The following is a 12,904-nucleotide window of genomic DNA, read 5'->3' on the forward strand; positions in this document are numbered from 1 at the left end:
CCCCCCGCTGAAGCCGCGGCCCTTCCCTAGCCTCGTTCTGGGGGCGGCTTGCAGGAGCGCGTGGGGGTGGCTCCGGGTAAGAGTCGCTGCCAGCCGCTGCGTCCGGCTCCGCCAACGGGCCCCCAGAGAGCAGAGGGAGAGCAGGTTGCACTAATGTGTGCGTGAGTGTGAAAGTGTGTGAGTGAGTGTGTGCATGTAAGTGTGAGAGTGAGTGGGTGTGAGTGTGCATGTAAGTGTGAGTAAGTGTGTGAGTGTGCGCATGTAAGTGTGAGACTGAGTGGGTGTGAGTGTGCATGTAAGTGTAAGTGTGAGTGTGTGAGTGTGCGCATGTAAGTGTGAGACTGAGTGGGTGTGAGTGTGCATGTAAGTGTGAGTAAGTGTGTGAGTGTGTGCATGTAAGTGTGAGACTGAGTGGGTGTGAGTGTGCATGTAAGTGTGAGTAAGTGTGTGAGTGTGTGCATGTAAGTGTGAGACTGAGTGGGTGTGAGTGTGCATGTAAGTGTGAGTAAGTGTGTGAGTGTGCGCATGTAAGTGTGAGACTGAGTGGGTGTGAGTGTGCATGTAAGTGTGAGTAAGTGTGTGAGTGAGTGTGCATGTGTGAGAGTAAGTGTGGGTGTGTGCACGTAAGCGTGTTTGCATTCAGATCAAATCACAGCTCCACATGCCAGCAAAGTCCAGCAGCCACTCTGCAGCTGCCCAATGAGTGCAATGCTCAGGCTGCTTTCCACCCAGCCTGAGGTTGCTCCCACCCATTCCTTCCAGCTCTGGGGGCTGTTCTGAGACTAGCGGAAGGAACAAAAGTTGGCAAAGAAATAGCAGGACTTGCTTCAAAGTCAACGACTTTCTTCCCTTAGACGCTTCAGGCGTGGGCTGGCTACCACAAGGGGTTTGGACATCTTTGCTCCCATGGTTGGTTGGGTTTTATTATTCCTCTGATTAGATTTAGAGCATTTATTTCATCGCACTCTTGTGATAAAAATACCTTTCATTCTGGTCAGCAATACAACGTACAGAAGGGGGACCTATGTGGATAAAGAAACAGACTATGCTAGTGTTAAGAACGCCTGCCTTTTCTCCAGCCCAGGAATTCACTGCAGTGACAATGCCTGGGTGTGGGGTAAATGAAACAGGTGAGAGCGTCTGCAAGCGTTATTAGAGTTTATTACTGTACCTGTTTCTAGAGGGGTCCTTCCGAAGGAAACCCCCCATAATGGATTCCCAAGGACAATACACAAAGGTCCATTTCCCACTCGCTGCGTGCACGGAGGAGCAGAGAGAGTTCTGTAGCTCTCACTTACAGCCAGAACATCTTCTGAACTGGTCCTACAGGCAAGCTGGAGAACATAACAATGGCCCTAGTGGGTCAGACCAAAGGTCCATCTAGCCCAGTGTCCTGTCTGCCCACGGTGGCCAATGCCAGGTGCTCCAGAGGGAGTGAACAGAACAGGGAATTAGCCAGTGATCCCTCTCCTGTCACCCAGTTCCAGCCTCTAATAAATAGAGACTAGGGACACCATTCCTACCCAGCCTGCCTAATAGCCATTGATGGACCTAACCTCCATGAATTTATCTAGTTCTTTAAACCCCTGTTAAAGTTCTGGTCTTAACAACATCCCCTGGCAAGGAGTTCCATGGGTTGAACGTGCACCTAAGGGTGGAGGGATAGCTCGGTTTAAGCATTCGCCTGCTAAATCCAGGGTTGTGAGCTCAATCCTTGAGAAGGCCATTTAGGGATTTGCAGCAAATTCTGTCAGGAATGGTACTTAGTACTGCTGTGAAGGCAGGGGACTGGACTTGATGACCCTTCAAGGTCCCTTCCAGTGCTAGGAGATAGGCATCTCCATTCAGTTAATTTAACTGCATGAAGAAAAACTTTTGTTTTTTTAAACCTGCCAGCTATTAATTTCATTTGGTGACCTCTAGTTCTTATCTTATGGGAACAAGTAAATAACTTTCCCTTATTCATTTTCTCTATCCCTGTCATGATTTTATAGCCTCGATCATATCCCTCCCCCTTAGTCTCCTCTTTTCTAAGCTGAAAAGTCCCAGTCTTTTTAATCTCTCTTCATATGGCACCCATTCCAAACCCCTCATCATTTTTGTTACCCTTTTCTGAACCTTTTCCCCAATGCCGAGGAAGCTAATTGCCTGATTAACTGTGCAAAGAGCAGCCCATCACACTGCTGCAAGACCAGGGTTGTCAACTGCTGAAAATGTAGCAGCAGGCATGGTTGGGAACCCTCCCCCGGGCCCTTTTAAATCAATGGGCCCCAGAACAGCTGCCCTCTTTGTCTCACCCTGTCACGGGCCTGCAGCCAGTTTACCTTCTTACACACTTCTTCAGTCCACCCTTTGACTCTTCAATAGGAAACAAATGTGACAACAAGCAAGGCCTTCTGCTCTCTCGCTCTCTCCCATTCGGGCACAGTGGAAGCTTGGCGGAGCCTTCCAGCTGGAGGTAAATGCCAGAGCCTGGGGAATAATACATGCCCTGCAGCACTGTATAGATGGGTGGTCTGTGAAGGAAGGGCTGGGGGGAGGCAGGATCCCAGCCCCACCCCTTCTGCTGAGGCTCCGCCCCCCCAAGCACATATGCCCTCCTCCCCACCATGGGGGGGGGCAAGAGCGGCCTGAGCCTCCCCAGCCCTGGAGCCCTGGGAGGGTGGGCACTGGGTGGGGAGCAGCAATACTCTACCCCTAGAATGCCTACATCAGGTGTTCTGGGGGCAGAGTGTGGGCGGGGCCATGCTTGGCAGTTTGGGAAGGCTGTGCTGTTCCCCACCTAGGACGCCCATGCGTAGGGCCAATATGTCCACAAAGGAACATCCTCTCGAGCTAAGGATACTTAAGGAAGTGGTGAAAGAGGTCTATGCACACATCTCTGTACTGGCAAAAATACGCAGAGGCAGTAATTTACCTAGGGCTACGTCTTCCCTTCCTGGAAGAGCGACGCCGCAGCAGTTGATTTTTCAGGAGTTTGATTTAGTGGGTCTAGTGAAGGCCTGCTAAATCAAACACTGAGGGCACCCCTGTCAATGCCAGAACTCCTCCTCCTCGCAAGGAATAAGGCAAGGCAATGGGAGCGTTTCTCCCATCGACCTCTGGCTGCAAGGACAGCGCTGAAGCTCGACTTAAGGTACATCCACTCCAGCTACCTTTGTTACGTAGCTGGAGTTGCGTACCTTGAGCCAACCTTCGGCTGTTGTGTGGACCTGGCCCTACATGCTGCAAATTCTGATGTTAGGGCATTGCTAATGAGATTATAAGGGTCCCTTTACTGTACTTATGGGTGTGTTTGTGCGCATGCATATTGGCTACGTCTACACTGGCATGATTTTCCGGAAATGCTTAAAACAACAGTTTTCCATTATAAGTATTTCCGGAAAAAGCACGTCTACATTGGCAGGATGCTTTTCCGGAAAAGCACTTTTTCCGGAAAAGCGTCCATGCCAATGTAGACGCGCTTTTCCGCAAAAAAGCCCCGATTGTCATTTTCGCGATTGGGGCTTTTTTGCGGAAAACACTACTGTGCTGTTTACACTGGCCCTTTTCCGGAACAGTTTTCCGGAAAAAGGACTTTTGCCCGAACGGGAGCAGCATAGTATTTCCGGAAAAGCGGCTGATTTCTTACAGTAGATTGTCAGTGCTTTTCCGGAAATTCAAGGGGCCAGTGTAGACAGCTGGCAAGTTATTCCGGAAAAGTGGCTGATTTTCCAGAATAAGTGGCCAGTGTAGACACAGCCATTGTGTACACCTCCTGCTTTCTGTTGGAAGGAACCCAACATGTGCCTGTGATCAGAGCTCCTGCTAGTGCCACATGGGCCACAGAGGAAGCAAAGTCCAACATCTGTGGCAGCTAATGAGGAATCTGATGTGGTTTAAGCTGACACATTTTGGGCAGTGCATGTGCTACCCTCTGCTCCCAGGTACCATCCTGACAGGCTCCCCTCAGAGATATGAGGCAACAGCTGATCACGGCAGAACTATAGGGAACTTCCCCTCCTATACACAAGCATAACACATTAGAAATGGGCTGGATGGGACCGCGAGACGTCATCAAGTCCAGCCCTCTGGCTGTGGCAGGACCAAGTAAATCCAGAGCATCCCTGATAGGAGTTTGCCCAACTTGTCTTTAAAAGCTTCCAATGAGGGGGATGCCATGACCTTCCCTGAGAGCCAATTCCAGAGTTTAGCCACCCTTATGGCTAGCTAGCTTCTCCTAAATACCTTCCCTAAATCCCCTTTGCTTCAGGTGAAGCCCATTACGCCTCGTCCTACCTTCAGTGGACAGGGAGAACAAGTGATCTGCAACCTCCTCCTTAACAGCCCTTAATGTATTAGAAGGCTGTTTCCTCTTGGTCTTCTTGGTTAGTTGGGAAACTCACACAGCGAGGCACAGGCTCTCCAATAGGTTTCTGGACTGCATTGGAGACAACTTTCTGTTTCAGAAGGTTGAAAAAGCTACCAGAGGAGAAGCTGTTCTGGATTTGGTTTTAACAAATAGGGAGGAACTAGTTGAGAACTTGAAAGTGGAAGACAGTATAGGGGACAGTGATCACGAAATAATAGAGTTCATGATCTTAAGGAAAAGTAGAAGGGAGACCAGCACAATTGAGGTAATGGATTTCAGGAAGGCAGATTTTGATAAGCTCAGACAACTTGTAGGTAAGGTCCCATGGGAAGCAAGACTGAAGGGAAAAACAACTGAGGAGAGTTGGAAGTATTTCAAAGGGACGTTGTTAAGGGCCCAAAAGCAAACAATTCCGCTGTGTAGGAAAGACAGAAAATATGGCAAAAGACCAGCTTGGCTTAACAAGGAGATCTTGCATGATCTCAAAATAAAAAAGGAGTCCTATAAAAAATGGAAGCTAGGACAACTAACAAAGGATGAATATAGGCAAGCAACACGGGAATGCAGGGGCAAGATTAGAAAGGCAAAGGCACAAAATGAGATCAAACTAGCTACAGGCATAAAGGGAAACAAGAAGACCTTTTATAAATACATTAAAAGCAAGAGGAAGACTAAGGACAGGGTAGGCCCACTGCTTAGTGAGGAGGGAGAAGCAGTAACAGGGAACTTGGAAATGGCAGAGATGCTCAATGACTTCTTTGTTTCGGTCTTCACCGAGAAGTCTGGAGGTGTGCCTAACGTAGTGAATACAAGCAGAGAGAGGGTAAGTTTAGAAGATAGGATACACAAAGAACAAGTTAAAAATCACTTAGGAAAGTTAGATGTTAGCAAGTCACCAGGTCCTGATGAAATGCATCCCAGGATACTCAAGGAGCTGATAGAGGAGGTATCTGAGCCTTTAGCTATGATCTTTGAAAAATCATGGCAGACAGGGGAGATTCCAGAAGACTGGAAAAGGGCAAATATTGTGCCCATCTATAAAAAGGGGAATAAGAACAACCCAGGAAACTATAGACCGGTCAGTTTAACGTCTGTCCCAGGGAAGATAATGGAGCAGGTAATTAAGGAAATCATATGCAAACACTTGGAAGGTAATAAAATGATAGGGAATAGCCAGCATGGGTTTGTGAAGAACAAGTCATGCCAAACTAATCTGATAGCTTTCTTTGATAAGATAACGAGCCTTTTGGATAAGGGAGAAGCGGTGGATGTCATATACCTAGACTTTAATAAGGCATTTGATACGGTCTCGCATGATATTCTTATTGATAAACTAGGCAAATATAACTTAGATAGGGCCACGATAAGGTGGGTGCATAATTGGCTGGATAACCGTAGTCAGAGAGTTGTTGTTAACGGTTCTAAATCCTGCTGGAAAGGGATAACAAGTGGAGTTCCTCAAGGGTCTGTTTTGGGACCCGTACTGTTCAATATCTTCATCAATGATGTAGATATTGGGATAGAGAGTACGCTTATTAAGTTTGCAGATGATACCAAACTGGGTGGGGTTGCGACTTCTTTGGAGGATAGGGACATAATTCAAAATGACCTTAGCAAGTTAGAGAAATGGTCAGAGGTAAACAGGATGAGGTTTAATAAAGAAAAATGCAAAGTGCTCCACTTAGGAAGGAACAATCAGTTCCATACATACAAGATGGGAAGCGACTGTCTAGGAAGGAGCATGGCAGAAAGGGATCTAGGGGTCATAGTGGACCACAAGTTGAATATGAGTCAACAGTGTGATGCTGTTGGAAAAAAAGCAAATATGATTCTAGGTTGTATCAACAGGTGTGTTGTAAGCAAAACTCGTGAAGTCATTCTGCCGCTGTACTCTGCACTAGTTAGGCTTCAGCTGGAGTACTGTGTCCAGTTCTGGGCGTCACATTTCAAGAAAGATGTGGAGAAATTGGAAAGGGTACAGAGAAGAGCGACAAGAATGATTAAAGGTCTAGAGAACATGACCTATGAAGCCAGGCTTCATGAACTGGGCTTGTTTAGTTTGGAAAAAAGAAGATTAAGGGGGGACATGATAGCGGTTTTCAAATATCTAAAAGGGTGTCACAAGGAGGAAGGAGAAAATTTGTTCCTCTTGGTTTCTGAGGAAAGGACAAGGAGTAATGGGCTTAAAGTGCAGCAGGGGAGGTTTAGATTGGACATTAGGAAAAAATTCCTAACTGTCAGGGTGGTCAAATATTGGAATAAATTGCCAAGGGAGGTGGTGGAATCTCCCTCTCTGGAGATATTTAAGAACAGGTTAGATAGACATCTGTCAGGGATGGTGTAGACGGAGCTTGGTCCTGCCTTGAGGGCGGGGGGCTGGACTCGATGACCTCTTGAGGTCCCTTCCAGTCCTATTATTCTATGATTCTATGATTCTTTTCTCAGGACTAAACGTGCCCAGATTTTTTAACCTTTCCACATAGGTCAGGTTTTCTCAATCTGGTCCCATTTTTGTTGCTCTCCTCTGGCCTCTTTCCAGTTGGTCCATGTCTTTCCTAAATTGGCATCCAGTTGGGGCCTCACCAGTGCCGAGTAGGACCATGACCCCCGTCTCTTACACACGACACACTTGTTTAATCCACCGCAGTAGGCATTTTTGCAGCTGCATCACATCGAGGAGTCCCGTTCCATTTGTGATCCACTCCGGCCCCCGGATCTCTCTTAGCAATGCGACTACTCAGCTAGCTATTCCCCAAGTAGCATTGTAGGACAACAGTGTTTTATAATATTTTATGTAACATGCTTAATGCGTAGTGTGAGAATGAATGTTAAACAACTCTAACTCTGCTGACTGCCCTTCTCTAGTGAGCAGGGAAGAACAGTCTTCTAGGCTCTTAATACAGATCCATCAGGCAAACTGCTTGGCTGTGTCTACACTGCCGGCTTTTGGTGGCAGAGAGTATGCAAATGAACCACTGATTAGCATTTTGTTGTGCTTCATTTGCATAATCTATTCGAGCCGTTTTTGCACAAAGGGTTTTTGCACAAAACAAGCCGTGTGGACCTTTCTTTTTTCGCAAAATCCTTATGTCTGTATCTGATGTCAAGAGAGAAAGAGATCAGCAGGATCCTTGTGATTCAGCATGATCACACTGCTGCTCAAGTGAGAATATAGATTGGTTTACAAAGAAAATATAATAAATTAATTAAAAGTTTGTACTAATAGAAGCTTTGTGTTAGGAGTTAGGTTGATACTTTTTGTATGAACAATTGTATCCCTATTCCCTTGTGTGAACTGATTGTGTAGTTCCTGGGGAGGAGGAGGGAGAGAGTTTGGAATGTGAATGTTTGGAGAGAGAACAACTTGTAGGCCAGTTTCAGAGCTCAGACAGTGGAAGAGGAAAGGGGGCTGGAAGACTCAGAGGCGTCAAGGTACCATAAATTGGGCCCAATACAAAGCAGACCGACGGAGGACATATGGACGGTTTGGCGTGTTAAGCAGCAAGTGCTCCATTACAAACAACACAGCCTTGAAATAACACTGGAAAGGAGACACCAACATACTGATGTCAGAGTAAAGAATAACTCTCAGATAAACAGATATGAAGCAGAATGGATGGTAATTGAGCTGACGAAGCAAAATGCAGTGACCTGAATGGGAGAAAAGTCCTATAAAAGATGGGATGTCTAGCACGAATCTCGGTCTCATCTTGTCAACACCGGACCGAGAGAAGCCCCTGTTCTTCCCCCTCGCATTTAACTTGCCTGGCCAGTAAGTTAACATGAGCAACAGACTGGTAACTTTAAGCAATGACAAGACTTTGTGGCTGTGTCTAGACTGGCAAGTTTTTCCGCAAAATCATGTGATTTTGCGGAAAAGCTTGCCAGTTGTCTACACTGACAGCTTGAATTTCCACAAGAACACTTATGATCTCATGTAAGATCGTCAGTGTTCTTGCGGAAATACTGTGCTGCTCCCGTTCGGGCAAAAGCCCTCTTGCGCAAATCATTTGTGCAAGAGGGCCAGTGTAAACAGCACAGTACTGTTTTCTGCAAAAAAAACCCGATCACGAAAATGGCGATCGGGACTTTTTTGCGGAAAACTGCGTCTAGATTGGCCATGGACGCTTTTCTGCAAAAAGTGCTTTTGCGGAAAAGCATCCTGCCAATCTAGACGCGATTTTTCTGAAAATGCTTTTAACGGAAAACTTTTCCGTTAAAAGCATTTACGGAAAATCATGCCAGTGTAGACGTAGCCTGTGTGTGGGGCGGAGGGGGTGGCTTGTCTTTTTAAAGCATATGGGCTGTGTCTACGTTGGCACCCCTTTCCGGAAAAGGGATGCTAATGAGACACTTCGGAATTGCAAATTCCGCGGGGGATTTAAATATCCCCCGCGGCATTTGCATGAACATAGCTGCCGCTTTTTTCCGGTTCGGGGTTTTGCCAGAGAAAAGCGCCAGTCTAGACGGGATCTTGTGGAAAATAAGCCCTTTTCCGAAAGATCCCTTATTCCTACTTTCAAGTAGGAATAAGGGATCTTCCGTAAAAGGGCTTATTTTCCGCAAGATTCCATCTAGACTGGCGCTTTTTTCCGGCAAAAACCCCAAGCCGGAAAAAAGCGGCAGCCATGTAAATGCAAATGCCGCGGGGGATATTTAAATCCCCCGCGGATTTGCAATTCCGAAGTGTCTCATTAGCATCCCTTTTCCGGAAAGGGATGCCAATGTAGACACAGCCCCCGTGTGAAAGGGATTGTTCCTTCCTAAGTGGGGTACTTTGCATTTGTCCTCATTAAACTTCGTCCTGTTTACCTCAGCCCATTTCTCCAGATCATTTTGAATTTTGACTCTATCCTTCAAAGCACTTGCCACCCCTCCCACCTTGGTATCATCTGCAAACTTAGTAAGCGTACTCCCTACGCCATCATCTAAATCATTGATGAAGATATTGAACAGAACCAGCCCCAAAACAGACCCCTGCGGAACCCCACTTGTTATGCCCTTCCAGCATGACTGTGAACTGTTAATAACTACTCTCTGAGAATCGTTATCCCACCTTACTGTAGCCCCATCTAGGTTGCATTTCCCTAGTTTATTGATAAGGTCATATGAGACCATGTCAAATGCCTTACTAAAGTCGAGGGCTGCGTCTAGACTGGCATGATTTTCCGCAAATGCTTTTAATGGAAAAGTTTTTCCGTTAAAAGCATTTGTGGAAAAGAGCATCTAGATTGGCATGGACGCTTTTGAGCAAAAGCACTTTTTGCTGAAAAGTGTCCGTGCCAATCTAGATGCGGTTTTGCGCAAGAAAGCCCCGATCGCCATTTTCGCCATCGGGGCTTTTTTGCGCAAAATGGCTCTCAGCTGTCTACACTGGCCCTCTTGCACAAAAGCATTTACGCAAGAGGGCTTTTTCCCCGAACGGGAGACTCGCTGTATTTGCGGAAGAACACTGACAATCTTACATTAGCTCCTCAGTGTTCTTGTGCAAATTCAAAGCGGCCAGTCTAGACGCAGCCTAGGTGTACCACATCTACCGCTTCCCCCTTACCCACAAGGCTTGTTATCCTATCAAAGAAAGCTATCAGTGTCTAGGAAAAAAGCTAGAACTGGAGACAAGCTGGAACGTCATTGATTACTAAGCTTCTAGTAAGGGAGTGGAATGTTTCTTCCCCCAAAAGGATCAAAGATTCATCGTTCTCTGTCACATTCTGGTAAAGATCCTAAATTATCCCAATTCTCTCAAGAGGAATAGAGCAAAATATCATCAAATCTCACCAGAACCTGAAATTATGAGCATTCCCACGCCACACTTTCTTACTCTATTACATGATTATTAAATAGGAAAAGCAGTAGAAAAAAAATCATCCTCACCTACACCTTCCTCTTCTTCCTCTAGTACATTGTGCCAAGTACTGCAAACATGTTTTAGGTTTTGCAATTCACATTCCATTGCATCCTCAACTTACCACTGAGATGCAACATTTCATTACACTGAAGGATAGCAGTTCAGTTCAACTGCTGAGTGACCTGTATTCACTGAGTAGCCATGTATCTTGAAACACAAATGTTTTTGAAATGCCCAGATAATCCAGTGTGGGGATTGTAGAGAATCACAGGAGTACCTTACAAATATCAAGAACAAAAAAACAGGACTATGTAGCACTTTAAAGACTAACATCAGTATTGTTGATCTTAATGGATTGGTCACTTTCAGTCCTTTGGGTATGATGCCCATCTTCTTGCACTTGGATAGAAAGATGATGTCTGTCTGTACCTGTGCAAGTTTTTTCATATGGTTGATGGATTTCCATTCCAAACGGCTAAATGTAGTGCCTTGCATGTAGAATAGTGATAGAAATGTAGCCGTGTTAGTCTGGTGTAGCTGGAACAAAAAACAGGACTATGTTAGTCTTTAAAGTGCTACATAGTCCTGTTTTTTGTTCCAGCTACACCAGACTAACACGGCTACATTTCTATCACTATTTTACAAATATCAATAAATTCATCATCACAACAACCAGAGAAGTTAGGGATGTGAACAACTGGTTGACTATCCAATAAGCAAATGATTATTTGATAGTCAACACACTAGTCACTTCCCCCCCCATTTGCTGCCTCTATCAGAAAGAGGCAGCGGGGAGAGGGGGAGAGTAAGAAGTGCTTCAAAGCAGCAGTGCCGCATGGAGCCCGGGGCTCCACATGGCACTGCCACTTTGAAATACCGTGTGCAGCCCAGAGCGAGCTGGGGACTGACCCCAGGCTCTATGTGGTGCTGCCGCTTTGAAATGTCATGGGGAGCCTGGGGCCAGTGGGGGACTGCTCGAGGGCCCTGCTGGTCCCATGCTCCCCACAGTGCCTCTGCCTTTGAAGGGTAGCAACAACCCTGGGGCTGTTGCTACACTTCAAAGGCAGAGGCACCCTTATCAACTAATCAAATAGTTGATGCATTAGCTGATTAATCTAAATTGAACATCCCAAAGAGAAGTATTTAATTTAATGGAGATGCCTATCTCCTAGCACTGGAAGGGACCTTGAAAGGCCATCAAGTCCAGTCCCCTGCCTTCACAGCAGGACCAAGTACCATCCCTGACAAATTTTTGCCCCAAATGGCCTCTAGGAGGATTGAGCTCACAACCCTGGGTTTAGCAGGCCAATGCTCAAACCACTGAGCTATCCCTCCCCCCTGTAGACCAGTAATATTTTCCCTCACTACTAAAACAGGGATCTTAGACCCAGAAAGGTGAAATTCCAAGTTATCAGCAGTAGCTTCCACTTGCGTGCCCCTCAGCTCCCGGGTCCCGAATACTATATGTCAGAAGCTGGAATCCCAGAGGCACAAACAGCCAGGCCAACTACAGGTCTGAAGTTGGGAAACCAGAAACAGAGGGCTTCATAAGAAGTAGTCTCGGCTTGACAAAGCCCTGGCTGGGTTGATTTAGCTGGGCTTCATCCTGCTTTGGGCAGGGGGCTGGACTTGATGACCTCCTGAGGTCTCGTCCAGCTCTAGGATTCTAAGCTGCTTTCAAAAATGTGATCCTGACTTGTGTCCTAGATTTAGCTACACGCTGCTTTATTGTCCTTTCTTCCCCTTTGCTGTCTGTTGTGACCACCTGCACTGCAGCCCCTCTGAGGCAGGGGCTGTCTTCGTTACTTCTCTGTACAGCACTTTGCACAGTGAGGCCTGATCGTAGACCGAGGTTCCTAGGCACTTGCCCCAAGTCACACAGGATGTCTGACAGAAGCAGAAGGCAGAGCTTATGACTCAGTTCTGTTACTCGCAAAAACTCCTTTCCACCTGCTACACACCACGTCTGACTTCGAGCCAGGCTTTGCTCCTGCCCCCCAGCACTAGCTGAGATAGTGTCACCTTGAGAACTTCTGCTTTAGATCCTGGGGTGGGGTGAGGGGGCTCTCAGAATCCAGAAGTTCCTGTTCTTCAGCAAGTTTTCCACATTCTCTGCAGCAGCCCCTACTCCTGGCTCAGCGTTTGCAGTCACTGCTGTCCACAGAGAAATCTACACCCTTTGCAGTGGAGTTCAATCACAGGCTACAGGGGGTTGCAAATGGATTAGATGCCAGGGTTCTACCTCCCATCCCAGAACCGGTTTGCAAGGACGGAAAGTGAGCTGAATACGGGTCATCTTCTCAGCTGGCAGTCAGGGACAAGAGATACAGCTCAAGAGCTCTCACCTGCAACAGGCCCCTCGTTGCTTCCTGGGCTGGGACCTTTGCTCCAACGGGGTCACAGTCCAGCTGAGATAGTTCAGGGTTTAGTGAGGTGTGCCTTAGGAAGCCAACTGGGGGAGTTACATCTCTGCACAGCATAAGTTTCATTGGGCGGAAATGTGACGTGCACATCACACCCCCAAACAGGGCTGTTTCACACCCAATGTTTTACATCAGCTTTCAGATGTTTTCTGACTCCACAATGATCCCAGAGGAGCTTCTGATCCTTTTGGACTCTGGCCCCAGTCCTGCAATCAGCTCTGCATGGGCAGACCCTTGTATGCGTGACAGCCGCACCAAGAAACCTCAGCTGAGATGGGAGGA

The sequence above is a fragment of the Pelodiscus sinensis genome, chromosome 2 (genome assembly GCF_049634645.1).
Source record: "Pelodiscus sinensis isolate JC-2024 chromosome 2, ASM4963464v1, whole genome shotgun sequence".
Classification (NCBI taxonomy): Eukaryota; Metazoa; Chordata; order Testudines; family Trionychidae; genus Pelodiscus; species Pelodiscus sinensis.